At 38.2% G+C, this 22,877-nt stretch overlaps 1 protein-coding gene across 1 annotated transcript in view; it reads right to left on the reverse strand.

Moving 5' to 3' along the window:
* The window catches only part of LOC117517959, a 238,004-nt gene extending 216,823 nt beyond the window's left edge, over positions 1 to 21,181 (reverse strand). The window contains exon 1 of the mRNA XM_034179081.1: positions 21,062 to 21,181. The gene's annotated coding sequence lies outside the window, so the exon portion shown is untranslated. The remainder of the gene's footprint in view (positions 1 to 21,061) is intronic.
* Between the last annotated feature and the right edge of the window lie 1,696 nt (positions 21,182 to 22,877).

Genomic DNA, 22,877 nt, shown 5'->3' on the forward strand with positions numbered 1-22,877 from the left:
TATTTTATTAATTCCTAAACAACAGAAAAGGGACTCACATTTTGGTGTGCATCACTGGTGCTTTGACGTCAACAGTCCAACGCGAATTGTAAGCAGGAGTCCACAAATGTTCTCAGTCAACTTGGAAAAACAGTTAGATTTTCCAAAAATAATTCTGACAATGTCGTCTGTGATGCCGTGTGCTGACTTTGTGTACTTCGAAAAAAAACAAGACTTTGTGTTCTTCCTCAGTCCAGCGAAAAATCGCATCAGAAATATGTCCATCTTTTCATTCTAACTTCATCCTCTTCATCCTAACAATTCTTCATGCCTTCAGACGGCTTATGACATAGTGGATTTGTTTGTGTGTGTGTGTGTGTGTTGTGTGTGTGTGGGGGGGGTGTTAAAATAATTAGCACTAGCACCGTCAATTAGCTCATTCAAATCATCGTCCATTAGCAAAACAAACTCTGTCATGTTTAATTAACTAAACGCTGCCCCCACTAGTGTGTGCGTGGGTGGGGTTCGCAGCGTGCAATGGTACAAAACGTATGGAACCAAATTGCACGGTAAATTGCACCAAATTTGCACGCTAAATGCAATGCAGCACAAATGGGACGAATAATCCATGTCACGTGACATACAAAGTATCAATCAAATGACAAGGATCCACTCAGCCGTTATATAACAAAATCAAATCACTTCGTCTTGTCTCCAGCTATGTCAAGTGACTGCCATGTACTGTTTACGAGTGTTTGTGTTCACAAAAATACCCATAAATAATCACGTCATCCTCTGTAATATTCTAATACATGTACTGAACAGTCCCAAAATCTAATTATGCCATAGCTAGTCCCACATTCAGGGGCTAGCTATGGCATAAGTATCAAGTATCTCCCGTGTATCGGCATTTTCACAAGAATATGTCCCCACACAGGTACACACATGCAAGCATAACATCATTTCAAGCATTTTCTTCTATTCTTGCATTTCATTTAAAAACTTGCATCCAGCCCTCAATGTACTAAAAAACAAGAAATATTAAGCTCCTCCTCCCAACGCGCCCATCGCCAAACCAAAATGCAACCGGATTAACGGCGAAACCATCTCAATGATCTACTTTTACAGAGGACACAATTGCTATAATGTCGGTGCAGTTTTTGATTCACAGTGTGTGAGTCAATCAATCAGTCTTATTTATATAGCGCCAAATCACAACAAACAGTTGCCCCAAGGCGCTTTATATTGTAAGGCAAGGCCATACAATAATAAGTAAAAACCCCAACGGTCAAAACGACCCCCTGTGAGAAAGCACTTGGCGACAGTGGGAAGGAAAAACTCCCTTTTAACAGGAAGAAACCTCCAGCAGAACCAGGCTCAGGGAGGGGCAGTCTTCTGCTGGGACTAGTTGGGGCTGAGGGAGAGAACCAGGAAAAAGACATGCTGTGGAGGGGAGCAGAGATCAATCACTAATGATTAAATGCAGAGTGGTGCATACAGAGTAAAAAGAGAAAGAAACACTCAGTGCATCATGGGAACCCCCCAGCAGTCTAAGTCTATAGCAGCATAACTAAGGGATGGTTCAGGGTCACCTGATCCAGCCCTAACTATAAGCTTTAGCAAAAAGGAAAGTTTTAAGCCTAATCTTAAAAGTAGAGAGGGTGTCTGTCTCCCTGATCTGAATTGGGAGCTGGTTCCACAGGAGAGGAGCCTGAAAGCTGAAGGCTCTGCCTCCCATTCTACTCTTACAAACCCTAGGAACTACAAGTAAGCCTGCAGTCTGAGAGCGAAGCGCTCTATTGGGAAAATATGGTACTATGAGGTCCCTAAGATAAGATGGGACCTGATTATTCAAAACCTTATAAGTAAGAAGAAGAACTTTAAATTCTATTCTAGAATTAACAGGAAGCCAATGAAGAGAGGCCAATAGTGTGTGGGAACTGTGATAACTCACCATGCACAGTAAAGCGATTACACACAGAATAGTTTGGAAGGCGGAGAAAATATCCAGAAACAGCATCCTCCATCCTCTTGATTCCAGCTCTGCGCTGATTTTCAACAATCCTCGCCTGTAGGTAATCTGCAGCACAGTTTTGCTCATAATCTTGCATTTACTGACGCTCTGTCCCTTTGGTGAGTAACAGCTATTTCATGCCTTTCATGTATTCATAATATTGTTTCATGTCTGTCTTCATCTCCTCCTTGTCCCATCGATACGTCTTGTCATTCCACTCCCTCCGTTAATGCACAGATAATGAGGGCAGAACAGTCTGATCAATCCTATTTTCATCCAGAGATGACACACCAGCAGACTACATCTGCCTCTTGCTCCCACTCCACTCCCACATACACACAGTTGGATGCCTTTTTCTAACCCAGGGGGGAGTCCCTGAATATTGCAAAAGGAAAGCATAACAGGATTTCAGCAGGTTCTCCAGTCAGAGTGGGTGGCAGTACCTAACTAAATAAGGGGAATGCGGAAATCAGATCGTGTAAAAACAACAAAAAATGATGGTTTGTCTCCTTACAGAGCACAAGCTGTCTGCATTTGCTATGCAAGTGTTAGAAAATCATGTGCACGTGCATATTTGCTCATTAATGGTGTTTGCATTCTTGCAGATACACAAATCACACATTAGGTTTGTCTCTGCTAATCACAGAGCTCACAACATGCACTCACAGAAATGTTTAACCCTAACTTTTAAGATTTATGTAATTTTATTACATGACAAATTCCCATTTACTTTTTTAAAGATAATTTTAATACAAACCTACCAAATAAACCTTACATGATGCATATTCATTACTGTAATAAATCCTATTTATTTGAAATGCATAATCCTCAGCTTTATGTATTTAGTATTAATAAATATAATTACTCTAAATCAATAATAATGACAGTATTTATTTAAAATACATAAAGTATATTGTTTGAATTGCATAATAATTATGTTACCTATACAAGATAAATGGCATAGATAACATAATTATTATTATTATTAATTATTATTACATTTTTGAATCAGCAAAAAATAAATTAATGTACAAACAAAAAACTAATTAAACAAAGGACAAATACTCCTTTGCATTCCATTTTAAAATAGAACTTAATGGGCAATGAAAAAAGCAACTTTTGCCTGTGATCCTGAATGAAAAATGACAAGGTGTCCAATGTTTTACATAATATTTTTAAATAAAATACATAATTGTTGTATTAAATTGCAATATGAACAGTGTCATTGAATAAAAGATAGCCTTGTTGAAATCATGAAAAGTAAAATAATAATAATAATAATAAGACGAAGAAGAAATGGAGTTTCTAACTTCAAATTTTATAACTTCAAATTCTTGTTCAAAAAGATGAGGGTGTGTACACTGCCTGATGACAAGGTAACAATAACAATTTCATTTTTAACCCTTTCAGGATAAATATATTACTCCTATCCACTGACCCAAATTCATTCAGATCAGTGGTTCTGCTGAGCAGATGTTCGGAAAAAGTCAGGTATACTTATTATTTTCCAGAGTGCTTGACATTGTGGAGCTCAGCTGTACATAAGCTTCGACTGCAACGCTCTGTTCAGCAAGTGTACTACTACATGGGGAAGATATGAGGGACACTTTGTCCTCAGCTCCTTTAATTTTTAAGAGTTTCTGTCGGTTTTCATAAGTGCATTGAGCCTGCAGCAAGCAGACCACAAGGCTATTTTTAATGAGGCTCTGCATTGATGACTGCATAATGTGCACGCACAGCTGCTTTAACCTCCACTGACACAATGCTTGTGTGCCAGGTCCCAGGCCTGGACTCAATCATCTTTGTTCTTTCTAAGCATTTTATTACAAATATTTGAGATAATATAGCTTACTATGCAGTTAATAGTACCTTCAAAAGATTTTTACTCCACAAAGAAACTCACTCTTAGTTGTTTGTATTGGAATAAACAACATTATTATATGTTTAGGGCTATACTTTTTGCAATACAGAAAATTAATTTGGCCTATACCTGTCCACATTTTGTATGGCTCAGTGTAACAGATCCAGATCCATTAACTGATGCACTCAAATTTTTTGTTGTTGCTTGTTATTTAAAGCTAGACAACACAAGAATAAGGTAAAGTGAAGCCAAACTGTCCCTGCAGTGGTTTGGGTAAAAACAAAACAAAAAATCATTTTGACACTCGGCACATGAGCTGTAAGCATAACTATTACAGCATGAACTATAGTAGGAGGTGTTTGTCTCCACTGTGGTATTTGCAAATTAAAATGGGAAAGCAGTCACTGTGAATCAGTCATTTGTGACATCATAAAGTATTAATTCTAAAGTTTAGGTTGAATAGAAAAAAAATACTTGCAACATGAAGATTCTACTTATGAAAGGCATAAAAGCAAAAAACCTGGAAGCTGATGCAGATCATTACCAAAAAGTGCTCAATTCTTTGATGACCCATAAAGCATTTCATCACATGATGTTTGAACTATAGAAAAAGTTTTAAATACAGATTTCTTGACAAATGCTTTGTCTTGCAATGATGAAGGAATACATAAAGTAAAAACACTAACACTTCTTTGACAAGTCGAGAATTATTTAAAAACCATTTAAAACATATTGAGGACACTGGATAGATTAAAGAATAACTCCAACATTTTTCAATGTTCGGTCTTCCAGAACAAGCCCTTTCTTTGGGAGTTGACTTGAAATAGCTTAGTCAACAGCAGTCCCAACCGCTGCTAATACACTAAGCTAAGCAGCTAACTGTATAATTGTCCATTTTGTGAAGTAAACCTATGCACATTTACACCCGCTGGGACACTGTCCATGTAACAGCCACTTTTAGTGACGTTTTGGCCTGTTCAGTGGCAAAAACAAGCGGGTCTGTGAGTGTTACGTATTGCCTTATCCAACAACATTAGCTGATTAGCCTGCAGCACTGTTTGCATTGTAAATCAATAATATGCTGATTAAATTTGTTTTGTTCCAACTAACACGATGACCAGCAAAGCATCAAAAAATACAGTCTAGGTTAAAAGAACATCAGAGATCTCCTTTAATTGAGGAGTGTGTATTTCCAGGTGCACCTTGTGGCATTCCTATGAGGATGACACTGTAGTGCCACATCAGTCTCGACCCTCGTGGTGTCAAAGTAATTAAATGTTTTTACACAGACTGGAGTGCCAATCCTGCCACCAACAACCCCTTTGGGGACTCAGAGGACATGAGAACTTGTTTTGTTTTGGAATATCCTCACCAGACACCTGTTCAACACCCTTATTTTCTTCTTTGTAGAAGTTACTTTGAATAAATAAAAATGCAAGTTACAATTTGCTCAACGTTATGAATTTTTAGATGCAAAAAAAAATACATGTCCCTAAAATGTTTAAAAGTATTTCCCTCTTTTTTTTTTTTTTTTTTTTTTTTGGTTTTGACAGGCAGGTTGGTTTGGCAAGCATCACCTCTTCTCTGTCATAAATCTGTCCATCTTGTTCTTTACGTGTTGCTTTTCTGTCTGAATAAATATCACAAGCCTGAGTCTTGTGTTTGTGATAGTGTGTTCAGGCGTCATCCTTTTCCTCTTCTTTTGGCATTCCTATTCTCCTCCTGCAGCTATCGCACCATCATCAGCTCTTCCACCGTCAGCTCTGCCTCCTGTCTTTTTGTCAGCTCAACCGCCCCCAACCCGTACAACATAGCTGGTCTCATTACCGATTTTTTCTTTCACTTTTACAGACACTTTTCTATCACAAAATACTCTGAATTTTCTCCATCCACTATAACTTGCCTCCACTCTCTTCTTCATTACGTTGGAAAGTTGATTCCAAATGATTAAAATTATCCACCGTCACTGCCTCTACTCCTTGCAACCGCACCCTCCATCTCATTCAAGCACACATACTCCATATTCCTCCTATACACTTTCATTTCCCGTCTCTCCAGTGTGTGCCTCTATCAGCTTCAATCACCACTCTTCCCTCCTTGGGTATACTCTCAAGCACCTAACTTGTGGGGCATATGTGCTGATGACATTCATTGCAAAGATTCACATATCATTACTCATGGCATTCATCACACTCTGACACTCTGTCAGGCACCAACAATACACTTTTATCAGGATTATTCCATTTCTCTTTTGCTCCACACCATTGTGGAACAGTTTGAACGCACATCTGATCCTCACAGCCTTACTCTCCTCATATCTGGTCTCTTGGATCAACAATATGGCTACCTGACTCCTCTCCATCATATCAGCCAGCTCTCTCCCTTTACAATGCAAGAATTCAAAGTTCAGACTTGGACCTCCACAATTGTGCCATTTCATCCTCTGTTGTTTCCTAAGGTCAAGCCTTCCCTCTGTTTTTTTTCCACTATTTTCTAATGGTAGTGTAGTTTCTATCAGTGCACTGCTGGCCAATAGTACCGCTGGCAGTATTGGTAACCTCTTGCTAATCAATGTAGTATGGAAACCTAATTTGTGAATTGCATATTTGGCTTGGCACAGGTTTTACACTGAATGTACTTCCTGGTTTATCCAGGTTTGGGAATGCCACTGGCATCACAAGCATCCAGTCAAACTTTGCTGCAGTTCATATTATTCACAAACCCTGCAATGGTAGTCCAATCAAAATGGGCAAAATGTTGTAAAAAAAAATTTGTAAAAAGCTGAAAATTAGTGTATGTTCTCCCCTCTGTAGCCTTGATAACATACAGAAAGTGCCCGTGTATCCTCATTGAGCTTTCACCGTTATGACATCATAGCTTATATTTATTTGAGAAACGGCCTCATCTGGATATATAATTTAGGATACGAGGGTATATTTTTGATTACTTTTTTAATTAAACAGCCATACAATGCTTTGGAACACTGAAGGAAACATAAATAAACAAGAGCATGAGATCATAATGTCATGATCTCATTTATGATGTCATTATGTTGAATTACCTCATAGTTGGTAATTATAGGGATTTTCACTGGAATGTAGAAGAACTACAAAGTACTCTTAAAAGAGGATGTTATACAATCCAGGATAGGTGTTCTATGCAGTTTTACAAATTTAGGCTCTTGGGCTCACAATATAGTATTACAGTTTGAATCAGACTGTGTCTACATGAAGAGGTTATTAAGGGGATCTTAGTTTTGTGTGGATTTTCAGTCACGGATGAAGTCCCATTGATCAAAATGATCCTCATCAACCATCTCAAAATCTAATGTTTCATTTTTGAGTACCAGTGAATCGGAACTGAACTCATCTTGGCTCTCTTTTCCATCAATGTCACGCTCTTCATCAGTGTCTGATGCACAAATGTCTGGTTTGGAATTGCTACAGCCATTTCAATGGCAATGGTCCTCAGTGACTGCCTCCTCTACTAACAGTTCTTTATCACACAGAAAGTAAAAGCTCTCTACATACATGATGACAGTGTTAACCTTTGAACAGCCTTGTAATTTTCAATTTGACATCCCCTGAAAAACATGGAAAAAAAATCTGACAATTTTTTTAAAAAATCAGCCACCTAAAAAAGGAGATACACGATGATGTGATTTCAAAATGACGTCATGATGTCATACTGATGTCATGGCATCTACTTGCTATCATAATATATTTTTCATTTTGAAGTAATCTTGTCTATCAAACAATGAAGATGCATATACCACTGCCAATAATTAAATGATGAACATGTGTGAAACACTATTTTCCACATTCCATGACACTCATGGCATCATGACGTCATACAAGGAAAAGCTCAAGGAGGACATATAGGGACTTTTAGCATGATGTTTTGGATGGTTAAAGGATTGCATCCAGCAGTTTTCTGCTTTCTACTATTTTTTTCCAACCTTGAACAAAAAATGACCTAATATTACTGGACTTTGTCTCCAGTTTCAAAACCTCTTCCCTACTGTAACATAACAAAACCTATCTCGAGACATTTTAATGTTGGTTTAGAGCGGTTTGTGCTGGTGAAAATCAAGACAACATACCAAACTTACAGCTTTCTTCATATGAGGCAAGCATGCTGCATTTTAAAAGCTAACAGAAAAAGCTAACTGAATAGAAAACTGAATCAGAATTAATTACTATAAAGCTGAAAGCTAAGTGAACCTAATCCGAATAAAAAAAAACTTGATATAACTTGTGCTTAAAAAACAGCAACCAATGTTTCTCTGTTTTTCCAGATTGTTATAAAATGTTTTTTCTTGAATTCTTTTCAAATACATGTTTCAATGATAAATATGACAAACTCCTGTGCAACTCATATATATATATATATATATATATATATATATTTTTTTTTTTACATACAACCCCTGGCAAAAATTATGGAATCACTGGCCTCGGAGGATGTTCATTCAGTTGTTTAATTTTGTAGAAAAAAAGCAGATCACAGACATGACACAAAACTAAAGTCATTTCAAATGGCAACTTTCTGGCTTTAAGAAACACTATAAGAAATCAAGAAAAAAAATTGTGGCAGTCAGTAATGGTTACTTTTTTAGACCAAGCAGAGGTAAAAAAAAAAATATGGACTCACTCAATTCTGAGGAATAAATTATGGAATCACCCTGTAAATTTTCATCCCCAAAACTAACACCTGCATCAAATCAGATCTGCTCGTTAGTCTGCATCTAAAAAGAAGTGATCACACCTTGGACAGCTGTTGCACCAAGTGGACTGACATGAATCATGGCTCCAACACGAGAGATGTCAATTGAAACAAAGGAGAGGATTATCAAACTCTTAAAAGAGGGTAAATCATCACGCAATGTTGCAAAAGATGTTGGTTGTTCACAGTCAGCTGTGTCTAAACTCTGGACCAAATACAAACAACACTGGAAGGCTGTTAAAGGCAAACATACTGGTAGACCAAGTAAGACATCAAAGTGTCAAGACAGAAAACTTAAAGCAATATGTCTCAAAAATGGAAAATGCACAACAAAACAAATGAGGAACGAATGGGAGGAAACTGCAGTCAACGTCTGTGACCAACCTGTAAGAAACCGCCTAAAGGAAATGGGATTTACATACAGAAAAGCTAAACGAAAGCCATCATTAACACCTAAACAGAAAAAAAAACAAGGTTACAATGGGCTAAGCAAAAGCAATCGTGGACTGTGGATGACTGGATGAAAGTCATATTCAGTGATGAATCTCAAATCTGCATTGTGCAAGGTGATGATGCTGAAACTTTTGTTTGGTGCCGTTCCAATGAGATTTATAAAGATGACTGCCTGAAGAGAACATGTAAATTTCCACAGTCATTGATGATATGGGGCTGCATGTCAGGTAAAGGTACTGGGGAGATGGCTGTCATTATATCATCAATAAATGCACAAGTTTACGTTGATATTTTGGACACCTTTCTTATCCCATCAATTGAAAGGATGTTTGGGGATGATGAAATCATTTTTCAAGATGATAATTCATCTTGCCATAGAGCAAAAACTGTGAAAACATTCCTTGCAAAAAGACACATAGGTCAATGTCATGGCCTGCAAATAGTCCGGATCTTAATCCAATTGAAAATCTTTGGTGGAAGTTGAAGAAAATGGTCCATGACAAGGCTCCAACCTGCAAAGCTGATCTGGCAACAGCAATCAGAGAAAGTTGGAGCCAGATTGATGAAGAGTACTGTTTGTCACTCATTAAGTCCATGCCTCAGAGACTGCAAGCTATTATAAAAGCCAGAGGTGGTGCAACAAAATACTAGTGATGTGTTGGAGCGTTCTTTTGTTTTTCATGATTCCATAATTTTTTCCTCAGAATTGAGTGAGTCCATATTTTTTTCCCTCTGCTTGGTCTAAAAAAGTAACCGTTACTGACTGCCACAATTTTTTTTCATGATTTCTTATAGTGTTTCTTAAAGCCGGAAAGTTGCCATTTAATAAAATGACTTTAGTTTTGTGTCATGTCTGTGATCTGCTTTTTTTCTGCAAAATTAAACAACTGAATGAACATCCTCCGAGGCCGGTGATTCCATAATTTTTGCCAGGGGTTGTATATACACACACACATACAGTGGGGAAAATAAGTATTTGACCCCCTGTCAGTTTTGCAGGTTTTCCCACCTACAAAGAATGGAGAGGTCTGTAATTTTTATTGTAGGTACACTTCAACTGTAAGACACAGAATCTAAAAAAAAAAAAAAAAAAAAATCCAGAAATTCACATTGTATGATTTTTAAACAATTAATTTGCATTTTATTACAAACCCCCTACCAACCAGCAAGAATTCTGGCTCTCACGGCCCTGTTCATTTTTCTTTAAGAAGCCCTCTTATTCTGCACTCTTTACCTGTATTAATTGCACCTGTTTGAACTTGTTACCTGTATAAAAGACACCTGTTCACACACTCAATCAATCACACTCCAACCTGTCCACCATGGACAAGACCAAAGACCTGTCTAAGGACACCAGGGACAAAACTGTAGACCTGCACAAGGCTGGGATGGACTACAGGACAACAGGCATGCAGCTTGGTAGAAGACAACAACTGTTATGATTATTTATTAGAAAGTGGAAGAAACACAAGATGACTGTCAATCTCCCTCGGTCTGGGATTCCATGCAAGAGCTCACTTTGTGGGGTAAGGATGATTCTGAGAAAGCTCAGAACTATACAGGAGGACCTGGTCAATGACCTGAAGAGAGCTGGGACCACAGTCACAAAGATTACATTAGTAACACATGATGCTGTCATGGTTTAAAATCCTACAGGGCAACAAGGTCTCCCTGCTCAAGCCAGCACATGTCCAGGCCCATTTGAAGTTCACCAGTGACCATCTGGATGATCCAGAGGAGGCATGGGAGAAGGTCATGTGGTCAGATGAGACCAAAATAGAGCTTTTTGGAATCAACTCCACTTACCATGTTTAGAGGATGAGAACAACCCCAAGAAAACCATCCCAACTGTGAAGCATGGGGCTGGAAACATCATACTCTGGGGGTGCTCTTCTGCAAAGGGGACAGGACGACTGCACTGTATTGAAGGGAGGATGGATGGGGTCATTATTTTGGCAAACAACCTCCTTCCCTCAGTAAGAGCATTGAAGATGGGTCATGGCTGGGTCTTCCAGCATGACAATGACCCCAAACACACAGCCAGGGCAACTGGAGGGGCTCTGTAAGAAGCATTTCAAGGTCCTGGAGTGGCCTGGCCAGTCTCCAGACCTGAACTCAATAGAAAATCTTTGGAGGGAGCTGAAACGCCAAACCTGAAAGATTTTGAGAAGATCTGTATGGAGGAGTGGACCAAAATACCTGTTGCAGTGTTTGAAAACCTGGTGAAAAACTACAGGAAATGTCTGACCTCTGTAATGGCAGACAAATGTTTCTGTATGAATTGTTAAGCTCTGTTTTTCTAGGGGGTCAAATACTTATTTTATGCAATAAAATGCAAATTAATTATTTAAAAATCATACAATGTGATTTACTGGATTTTTTTTATATTCTGTCTCTCACAGTTGAAGTGTACCTATGATAAAAATTATAGACCTCTCCATTCTTTGTAGGTGGGAAAACCTGAAAACTGACAGGGGGTCAATACTTATTTTCCCCACTATATATATATATATATATATATATATATATATATATATATATATATATATATATATATATTAAATGTAAAGATAACTGAAAATGGTGTGCGGTGGTGTGCAACAAATACCTTATAACTAGTTCATCATCTAAAATAAGTTGGTTTTGATTTCACTTTTGACCTAATGTCAGTAAGTTGTGTTTCACTCACGGTGCCTGTATAGCGTTTTCTCACAAATTTTGCTCTGGAGTCTGACCAGATATCACTATGTCATACTGGGGTCCAAATGGACCACATAAGAAAAAATATTATGGAGTCCACAGTATTGAATCAAATATGATCAAAAGAAATAAACTGAAAGACAGCAGTGACAATCACATAAAATTTCAGCTGAATAAGTTTAACAGTTTGGAAAATGTATCCAAAAATATACTGCTGGGTCCGCTTGGACTCCATGTGTACTGATTAGGGTTAATAGACTGTTTGTCCTAAAGTTAGAACATGATTGCAGCAGCAGCAGAAACAAAGAAAAAGGCTTCACATTATGAGAAAATGCTGTTTGCAAAGCAGAAGTCTTTGGCAGTAAAACACACACTTGATGAAATCCAACAATTCCTATTTTTGTGTTTACTTCTTGTAGCCTTGCTTTAGACATACCAGGGGTGATGCTCTGCTCACCCTAACATGGTAATATTTCTCTCTCTCTCGTAGTTCTTTGCAGTCGGTGAGGACAGATTCTAGGTGAAATGGATTCAGCTTTGGGTTGATGCATAGAAAATTAGGCATATAAGAAGAAAAAACTAAATAATTTCCAAGGAAATCAGCTTAAAAGACCAGAGAGGAGAATTAATAAGAGGTACAAGGTAAGGGGCCCCCCCCCCCTTTTTTTTTTTGTTAATCGATTCTTGCATTAAAATCTGGATAAGAATAGTTCAAGTGGATCCAGACAGGGATGGCAGAGTGGGGAGTCTGTCCACGGTGATAGCTACTGCATTGTTACGAGCAAAGCCCCTCCACCCACCACCTTCAATCCTGTTGCAGAGCAGAACCGTTAACTCTTGCGTGGCTGCTGATGTAAACTGTAGGAGGGCATGAAGCAGTTGGCTGCAAATGTGAAGCAGCTTCAAACAAAGACAGCAGAATTCACCACGGGGCCATAAAGTTGCCACACACTGTACAAGCTGGGAAAGGGCAACAGCCCCAGACAAAGAAAGCCGAGACAGCATAACTCATTTCTTTTATTTTCAGAAAACATCATCCCAAAAACAAATGATGCAGCAGAGAGAGGAGGGGCTGAAGCGATGTGAGATACTCATTAGTAATGTGTTAAGTGCACGTGTAACGTGCAAGTGTCAAACCCCAGAGGCACTGGGGGGGAGGGAGTCCAGGAAAAGGATAAGTGTGAGGCGAGAGAAGAATAGAATGAGCCGAGGCATCGGAAGAATAATACGTAAATGTGTAAATGAAGTGTTTTTAACAGAGTAAAAATATTTGAGATACTGACAGAACAATAAAGAAAATAGTTTTAAATCAAATGTTTCACTGGAACAACTTCCCTTAAAGTTTTAATGAATTATACAAAAATAATAATAATAAATGCAGCAGGGGTTTTTTGTTGTTGTTGTTGCCATTTTCACTTGTTCCACCAATTTCATTGCATAAAATTCAAAACCACCTAAAACCATCACAACTTATTGCAGCTTCTGCCACTGCAATGCCAGTGAAAAGATTCATAATAAGTGAAAAAATATTAATAATAAGATGTGCATACCATGCAGGAATGGTAAAAGGGTTGTATTCAATTGTACATTGCATTTGTACATCCAGATTCACTGACTGAAAGGCAACTGACCTTTGTCACCATTCTTATCATTTATCATGTTTTGATCCCCTGACTTGTCTAAAGAAAACTGGGAATAAAACTGATTATTATTTACAGTTTTTTTTCAAGTTTTAGAGATTTGCTTTCAGTTTGAGTTTGAAGTAGATAATTTTAGAATTTTTTATTCTTTATTTTTTGTTTTTCTTGTATTTAAAATGGCATAATCAAATTAAAATGTGTGAAATTCCAAGTGTTCCAATACTTTTGGAGGGCACAGCATCCTACCCTTATGATGAGTGCAAAATTAGTGTGGTATTATTACTGTTTTGTTTAAGAATGTTTAATTTTCACTGTTGCTGCACTTTGTCTCAAATCATAAAATTCAGTAAGGTACATCTTTTATTATACATTCCAAATCTAAGATGGAACTCTACTCGTGTTTACTAAGGTACACCTAAATATCTTTAAAGAGAGAGAGAGAGAGAGAGAGAGAGAGAGAGAGAGAGAGAGAGAGAGAGAGAGAGTAGAGCCACTTAGGTGCCTGGTCTTGAGATCCAGGGATGGTAGGTTGCAAAGCTTTTTTATTCCATGGGAACTCCCTACAACACCTAAGTGGCTCAAGAATATGGACAGCACGTAAGTGACATTTGCATGACAATTTATATGACAATATTGAGATACGATAATTTGGCCATATTGTACAGCCCTACTGTCAACTAGCTGAAAACTTTAAATATTAATGTACTTCTACATTTAAAAATGCTTAAATCGGCAGGGGGTTAAGAGAGCTGTAATTGGGGGGTCAGCTGAAAACCAAAAAAGGAAAAATGCTTAAAAAGGTGGGGAGTATGGGGGGGCAGAGTTCCTCCAGAGCATGAAAGGCAAAATAAGGAAAATGCTTAAAGGTTTTAGTCATGCTCATGCTCCCAAGAAATATTTTACTGAAAAAAGTCTGAAGGACCTAAATGACATGGTTAGATGGTGAGGAGCTTTTCCAGGCATGTAAGAAGCAAATAAAGAAAATGTTTAAAAAGACGGGGGGGTCTGGGAGGGCTCTGCCACCCAGAAGCTAAAAGGTTTTTGCTATGCTAAAGCTCTGCTCTGCATTTACTCAAAATAAAGTATGAAGGACCTAAATGACATGGTGAGATGCTGACGAGCTTCACTCATTCATGTCCACGACATATGCACATTACGAGTGAAGCGACTCACAGCAGCGCAAAGCTCACTCGTGGTACAAACAGGAAGTGCCAAATTTTGAATCCACAGTGAAACAGGAAATGTCAAATGTCAAACACTTCCTGGATCAACACTTCCTGGATTAACAAACGAGATCTCATGGAATCTCACAGGAATACAATGGCAAGTTTACACTGAAACAGGAAGTGCCAAATTTGGAGTCCACACTGAAACAGGAAATGTCAAATGTTGAACACTTCCTGGCATGGGTGGAGCTAGAGTGGGGGCCAGGGTGGCACTGGACTCCCCTGAAATCTGACTGGACACAGATGATTGACATGTCATGGCACATACAAAAAAAAAAAGAAAAACAAAACAAAACAAAAAACAAACAAAAAGAGCTGCATTTTGAAATCAGTGACAGATATTGACTGCTTGGCCCCTCCAGTACAGTAGTTGGTGCTGTGTACCACCAAAAGTTCTAATCCACCTTAGTAGAAGAAGAAAAATGTTTAAGTTTTTTAAATGGTAACGTCATCTGAACCATAGACTCCAAATGACACCAAAGTTATATTGGTGAGTAAACGGCCGTATTTTATGCCAGAAATGAGGTCCAAGTTGTTAAAAGCGGCATTTCTCCTTTAATTCGGCTTGCCTCATATATGTGTGTTTTCCCAGTGATTTTTAAACGAGTAGGCAGCTGTTGATTCATGAGATATAACGTGAAGACACTCAGGATGAAAGAAATACAGGTAATTTACTCCTCCTCTGTTCTGTATAAAACCTGTGTAACTTTTTAATTTTGCTCTCTGAAGGACTTACTTTTTAAATAACCTCTTAATTTTGCTCTCTGAGTGACACACCAGTGACACAACTTTAGATAAATCGACAGTTATCTTCCTTAAACTCAAACTGAAAGCAAATCTCTACAACCCGATATAAATTAATTAAAAATATAAAATCCAGCTTTGTGATGAAGTGGTGTAGAGGAGGATTTTCTTAAAAAGAAGACCTGAAAGTTCAGCTACAATTTGACAGAAAGTACATCTGAGATGCAAGCCTAGATTTGATGTTTTGGTGAAATAGACTTTTGTATTTCTTCATAATTGATGTTAATCAAGTCCAAGACATATTCAGTGACTTGGAAATGTTCATGTTTCCATCCCCTGACTTGTCTAAAGAAAACTGTGAATAAAACTGATTATTATTTACAGGTTTTATCAAGTTTTAGAGATTTGCTTTCAGTTTGACTTTGAGGTAGATAATTTTGAAAATTTTATTCTTTATATTTTTTGTATTTCTTGTATTTGAAATGGCATAAACAAATTAAAATGTGTGAAATACCTACTGTTCCAATACTTTGATGAGTGCAAAATTAATGTGGTATTATTACTGTTTTCTTTAAGAATGTTTAATTTTCACTGTTGCTGCACTTTGTGTGAAATCATAGTCATATCTTATATCATATTGATATGACAATATTGCCATATGATAATTTGGCCATATTGTACAACCCAACTGTCAACTAGCTAAAAACTTTGAATATTAATTTACATCTACATTTAAAAAATGCTTAAAGTGGCAGAGGGTTAAAGGGCTGTAATTGGGAGTCTGGGGGTGGAGCCCCCCCCCCCCCCAAAAAAAGCTGAAAGGCAAATAAAAGATAAATGCTTAAAAACGTGGGGGGTCTGGGGGAGCAGAGCCCCCTCAGAAGCTGAAAGATTTTAGCCATGCTAATGCGCCCCTAAAGCATTTACTCAAAAAAAAAAAGAGTCTGAAGGACCTAAATGACATGGTGAGATGCTGAAGCGCTTCGCTCATTCATGTCCGTGACATATAGATATTAATAATAATCAAGCACGCTCCATCAGTCTTTTTTTAAAACCTGCATTTTGTTGTTGAATAACTGAAAAATGCAACTTATTAATGTCAAGCCCAAACACTTGCCAAGAATTTTATCCTGTTTTGGGTTTTACTGTTTGTCTAAAATCCATCCATTGCTTTTCTTTTATCTGCATCAAAAATCTAACCTATCTGTGCTTGTTTGTTTTGTTTTGTTTTTTGTAAATGTTGCTATCCTAAGTATTGGTGGCTTTGCAGCATCAAATCAGCCTTTGCAGCTCCCCATAATAGCTTTGTTCCCCCAATCTGGTAAGCTTCACACCGCTGGAACAGTTGGCAGGATGATTGGATTGTAGCACCAAAAATGCTTGAGAAAGCAAAAAAAAAAAAAAAAAAAAAAAAGAATACTGCCACACATTCTTCACAATAACAAATCACGGACATGCACATACGTACACGCATGCGGGACAAAGCATCGTGTGTGTGTGTGTGTGTGTGTGCCTTGAGTGGAGGTGTGTCCCTCTTTTTACCCTCTAATGTCCTGCCAGCGACTGCAGGGGGAGGAGCTACCACATGCACAGTGCCACCTTCCAGACAAAGGCGGTGAAAGCGAGAGCGCATGTTTATACGTATTGACACTTCATTCACACGTACAGGCAGTGACACACTTGCACGTCCTCACACTTAGCAGAGAAGCCTTTAAATTGGTTTGCGCTTGACAACGACGGCACTGAACCGACTGCAACCTCTTTCCGTCCTTTTACACTTTCTCAGTGCTCATCGTCTTTTGTACAGCACTCACATTCCCACAAATATATCACAGCAGAAAGTGCAGCACTAACACTATCGGGTGCAAAGGATAAAGGTGAAAGATGCTCCAAAAATTCAAAGGACTAAGTGAGCAGAGCGGCACAGTGACACACTTTTCCCTCCATCTGTCACGCCTACTCTTTCCCCCTCCTTCTCCGTTCTGCCCTGTACTATGACCTTGATGGTGGCACGGTCTAATACCTGCAGAACCTCACACATCCTGCACACGTCAGGTCAATGCAACACAAAGAGTCACATGGCTGCGAGTTGGTTTTCCAGGCAGAGACGTTCTGAATTGATCATTGATCAGACACTTCAGAGGTCAGCTGTAACGATCAATCACATGCATGGGCCAGCGAGAACAGCATGCAGCTACAGGAGGGGGGGGGCAACGCCAAAAGGCTCCACTGGCCTGATTCGATGCAATGCAATCAGGAAGGGATTGACGAGGTTTTGCAGCTATACCAGAAGATCCATAAGAGGTGGGACATTACTGATAATCAACAAAAGAAACATTGAACGAAAGAAAAAAAAAATCACGCTATTATGTGCACAACATGTCAGCCAGAACCACATTAAGGTTGTGTGGTGTAACTGTTTTTGCATATTCACGGCAAGTACTACATATATACATCCAACAATAATAAAACAGCAGAATGTCCCTGACGGTCTCAAGGACATTCTGGTGATCGGATGCCAATCAATCAGCACAAGAGACAGCTGAGTTAACGCGCTGCCTTGATCCACTGACTGACCATCATCTCCTCTTGTCTCAGTCCTCCCCGAGGTCAGGACACATAAATAACACATATTTATGTGCTTTAAAGGGTTCATATTATGTGCAAACCACTTGAGAAAATCCAGCCTTTTACAGTGAAAATCCCAGTTATCTACTATAAGTAAACAATTAGCCTTATTTTTACTACCATAGTCTGTTTTATTTTAGCAGCCCTGCAAGTATGAGGAGTCATTGAATTCCATTCTCTTTTTATTCTGTTTCATTTTCATGGTGCCACAAATTATGCATACAATCAATTTATTAATGCTTTGTTTTCATTCTGTTGTTTGTATGCTGTTTGTACTTTCAATTTTTTTTAGTGGATTGTGATACGCTTTCTTCTTGGATTTAATTGCGATTTACTGTTGCAAAGTCATTTGCAATGATCATTTGTAAATAACTGCAGAAATTATCATCATCATTATTATTATCATCATTATTAATAATAACTATAATAAATATGGTTTTGGTTTCATGTTAAACCCCATAACCAAAACTCTGCATATAGAAACTCCTGCACTATTACACAAGTTTAAGCTTGAAACAAGTTGTTTCAGAGCCCTGTGACATATGTCACAAAAGTCAGACTATTCCATGATCAAGGTTGGGTAGGATTACTTTGAAAGAATGCATGTGGATTACATGTATGTATGTACATACATTTGGATTACTTGTAATCTGATTATTTTGGATTACATTTCAAAGTAATCCTACCCAACCTTGTCCATGATGCATATTACAAAATGGCCAATGCACATCCAAATGTCCTTGTATTTGGCACGACTATCTGATCTTTTTATAGCTGTCAAGTATTCACATCTGTTTGGAAATGAATCAGCATGATGGAACACTGATTTATTGTGTTAGACATACACGCAGACATACACCATAAGATTTTTACATACTGCCATGAATGCAACATGAGCAGACACCCGCTAATACCCGCCTACATCACTTTGCAGCCAATCACATAGCCGCTGATTCATGACAGGCTAAGGACCACCCACACGGGGCTGGCTGGAGGAATAAAAGTTAGCGTAGAGAGGAAATCTGGGCTCTTTGTTCCAGATGTTGCATGTGATCTGATCAGAGACCCCAGCGCTGTTAGATGACTTTCTGTGATCAGTGCAGGAACCTTTTTAATACAAGATCTAAACTTTGAAGTCCGTTTCCTGTCCAATTCTTTTTGAGATCACTCACAACATAAAGAACCTAACAGTCCATATCTGGACTGTTGTTTGTTTTGTGAGGTACACCCAGTTAGGTGCTCTACACTCTGTGACTCTGTCCCAATTCAGGGTTTGCACCATTATAAGGGCTGAGGAATACAAAACTGTTGAGGTTTCGGCACTTCAGACACAGCGGAGGAAGAAACAAACTGTTCTGAAATGAGGTGGTCTAGCCCACGGAGCATTTTGCTATTGCATCACAACATCTCCCTACCCCTACCCCACTGCCGCCTCTCAACCTTGACAACTGTGCACGCAAAGTTAGCATTGTAGGTGTAATCTATAGTTGAGTAATTCAAAAAGGGTTAGGGTTAGTGTCCTTTTGTCTAATTTTAAGTTTACCAACCACTTTGTGTGGGGAAAAAACAAAATTGCACAAGAACTCAAGGACTGTTTGCACTGTGAAGGAGGCATCTGATGTATCCTTTGTTTTTGGGGAATAAAGCTGCACGTCAGCCGCTTCACAAGCAGCCTTTGAAATGGGACTGAAAGTCTTCTCCTGGTCCTTTTGCTATGCCGTCCCAATAAGATTCAAAAACAGACTATTTCTAAAATTTAATTTATTCAAAGTAGGCTTGAATTCTGATGAACATCACTCTCACTGGAGGTCCACTCAATCAGAATCCCAAACAAAGGAATAGAAACACTTTTTATAAAACGCAATGTCGGCGTGACAAAAGATGGACCTTATTTCGCAAAGCCTAACCTTATTGGCTCCCCGTGTGCATAGAGGGAAGTCCGAGCCCTTACCCAAGACCACGAACTTGGTTCTCTTTGTTCTAAGCACTAAAACAGATTAAATCCAGTTCCACAGGCACATTTAAGCGGATACCAGAGTAAAAGTGTAATCATTTAAGTAAGGTTATTATGTGATACCAAGACAAAATAGCAAAATCGTTTGACAACCCACAGATATATAGGACAGCCTAGTCACTCCGCTCATGATGTAAATGGCCTGAGAAGTGTACAGCTTGTTAAGCTCCCATAGTCGGTGGGACAGACACAAAATCTTCTATTCCTGCTTTCAGAGAGCTGGCATCACAAACAGCAGCTTCTTTTCATTTAAAGAGACATGCACAGCAAAAAGTGTTGTTTAGTTCCCCACCCCCCCTCCCCAAAATGATGCACAACCTTTATGACTGTGGAAAAAAAAACATCTTCAAACTGTAAAACATGTTTTTTCCAGACACCTGGCGGCCTATATTAAATTGCTGACGAAATGCATAATATCACCCTGTTTAAAAATAACACTTTTGCACGTGTGCATCTTCACCTGCACCTTCAACTACAAATGCAAGGAAGAAATGCAGAGAAACTGCATTTTGGGAGTGGAGGGGGAAACAAAAAAAAAACAAGTGGCATCAGTTTCCGCACACATTTTCACACGATCCAGGTCCGTTTCTTCAAGAATTGTTTCCACTGCTAAACACTATAAATGTGAGGCAGCAGCACTACAACAAACAGAACTGTTACAGGAGATCACACCTTTTTCTTATCAAGTTAGAAGAAATTGTGAGGAAAACTAGCTTCTGTTTTCTCTTTCCTCCCTATAATTTGTGTGCTGGTGTCACCTGTGTGTGCAGTGGATCATGCGCTGCAGTCAGGTCTAAAGCTGAGATAATCTCAGTCTGATCCTCAGCCTGACCCTCAGAGACTTGACCTCCTCCTCCCTGACTGACCTCACGCTGCTCCACTTTAACTTCCACTATTCTTTAAGACTCCATTTCACACAATGCTCTGCAGTGAGCCACCACCAACAATAACATCATAAATCTTGAGCTTGTTTGTGCAGAACCGAATCATCACCAAGAGCCCCCACAAGCTTAGCGTGCGCGCGCCACATTTCACATGGAAGACATAAAAAACGCATATTGGCTCCTATTTTCTTACCGTTTGGCTTCTCTTCTGTAGAAAGTAGCTTCAGTGCGGCGGCTGTAGAACGGAAAAACACACTGTCCTCTGTGAGTGGGGGTAAACAGTGAAATGAGAGATGCTGCGGACAGGAGGAGGAGGAGGAGCAGCAGGAGGAGGTGCTGATGCTGCAGCCTTCACCTGGCGGAGCCTCCCTGTGTTCAGTCTCCTCTCAGCACCTCAGCGCCCTCTGCTGGGTGTAAGAGGTAAAATCCGCCTGCACGGCCTCAGACAATAAAAGGGCTTATTTTTTTTTATTTTTTTTTTAAAGGCTTGTTTTATTGTTAGACATTATACACTTTTTACATGCATCTTAAATAGCATGAAAATTCAGTAAGGTATATCTTATATATTATATTCCAGTTCTAAGGTGGAACTATGCTAGTATACTAAGGCATATTTAAATATCTAAAAAGGAAGAGTAAAATAGAAGAGAAGAAAAGAGTAGAGTAGAGCCACTTAAGTGCCTGGTCTTGAGAACCAGGGATTGTAGGTTGAAAAGCTTTTTTATCCCATGAGAACTCTCCCTACCCACCCAAGCGGCTGAAGGAAAAAGACATATACTTATAATAATAAATAATAAGACATAAGCAAGATAAGACATCATATATATAACTTATATTTAAATATTAAGAGTAATAAACAACATACACAATAAATATGGTACTATATAATATACAGGAGTAGGTATTAAAACCTAAATATTAATACAGGAGAAGATTGTAGTATAGATAATTTAGTATGTAGACTAGTAGTAAAATTATAGTTAGTAGGCTAAGCTATAAATCTGGTATTTTATTATAGAAACAGAAGCTAAGATGTAATGTGTATTGGTATTGATCTAAAGTAACTCTGCTAGCATACTTAGGAAAATAAAAAGCATAATCTATATGCTATCAAATGGAAACCTAAGAACTTAGGTACTATGTTTATGTTTAAAAGAACACATAAACTGATGAATCATTAAAAATCTACATCATGTAAAATAAAATTGTAAATAACAAAAATAAGCTAGTTATAGTTGGAAGAGCTAATTAATAAGCCAACCGTACCTAGCATGCTAACAAGACAAACAAAAACGGTAATTAGTGTATAAAGTATAATGGTGTAGTTAAACCTACAATAACGGTATTAACAAATACATGTAAAAATAAATGTGGACAAAAGTATGAATTAATGTAGGTTATCAAACAGAAAAGAACCAACTATGTTGTAAGCTACGATGAACGGTAATAAACATGTAATTGTGACACTTTAACATCACAGCTGTCTTATTGTATCAAAAGATGAAGTTGGTTTGAAAAAAATGCATTATGTAATTTACAGCGACATCTTGTGGTGAGGTTTCAGATTGAAACCGTTTCAATGCCCCACGGTTCTAGTGAGACAAAGGTACAAGGGTGTAAAACGTGGAGGTTGACAAAAAAAATTGTTAATCACTTGTTTAATACCTATGTATGAGCAGGTACCTCATCAAAAATAAACGAGCCATCCACTGACCTCTACGTAAAGGACACGTCAGATTTTGCAGGAAAATCCTTTTTTTCTTTCAAAACTTTATTTCAACACATACAGCAACAAACAAACAAAACATAAAGACAAAGAGATATAGAAAGGAAAAAGAAGAAAAAAGAAGTTCCTTTTTTTTTGTAATATTTAAAGTAAACTATACATGAACATCAGAATGCCAGGGGGAGGCAAAGGCAAAAGCAATTATATATATATATATATATATATATATATATATATATATATATATATATATATATATATATATATTACATACATTTTTTTG

Source organism: Thalassophryne amazonica, chromosome 9 (assembly GCF_902500255.1).
Source record: "Thalassophryne amazonica chromosome 9, fThaAma1.1, whole genome shotgun sequence".
NCBI lineage: Eukaryota > Metazoa > Chordata > Actinopteri > Batrachoidiformes > Batrachoididae > Thalassophryne > Thalassophryne amazonica.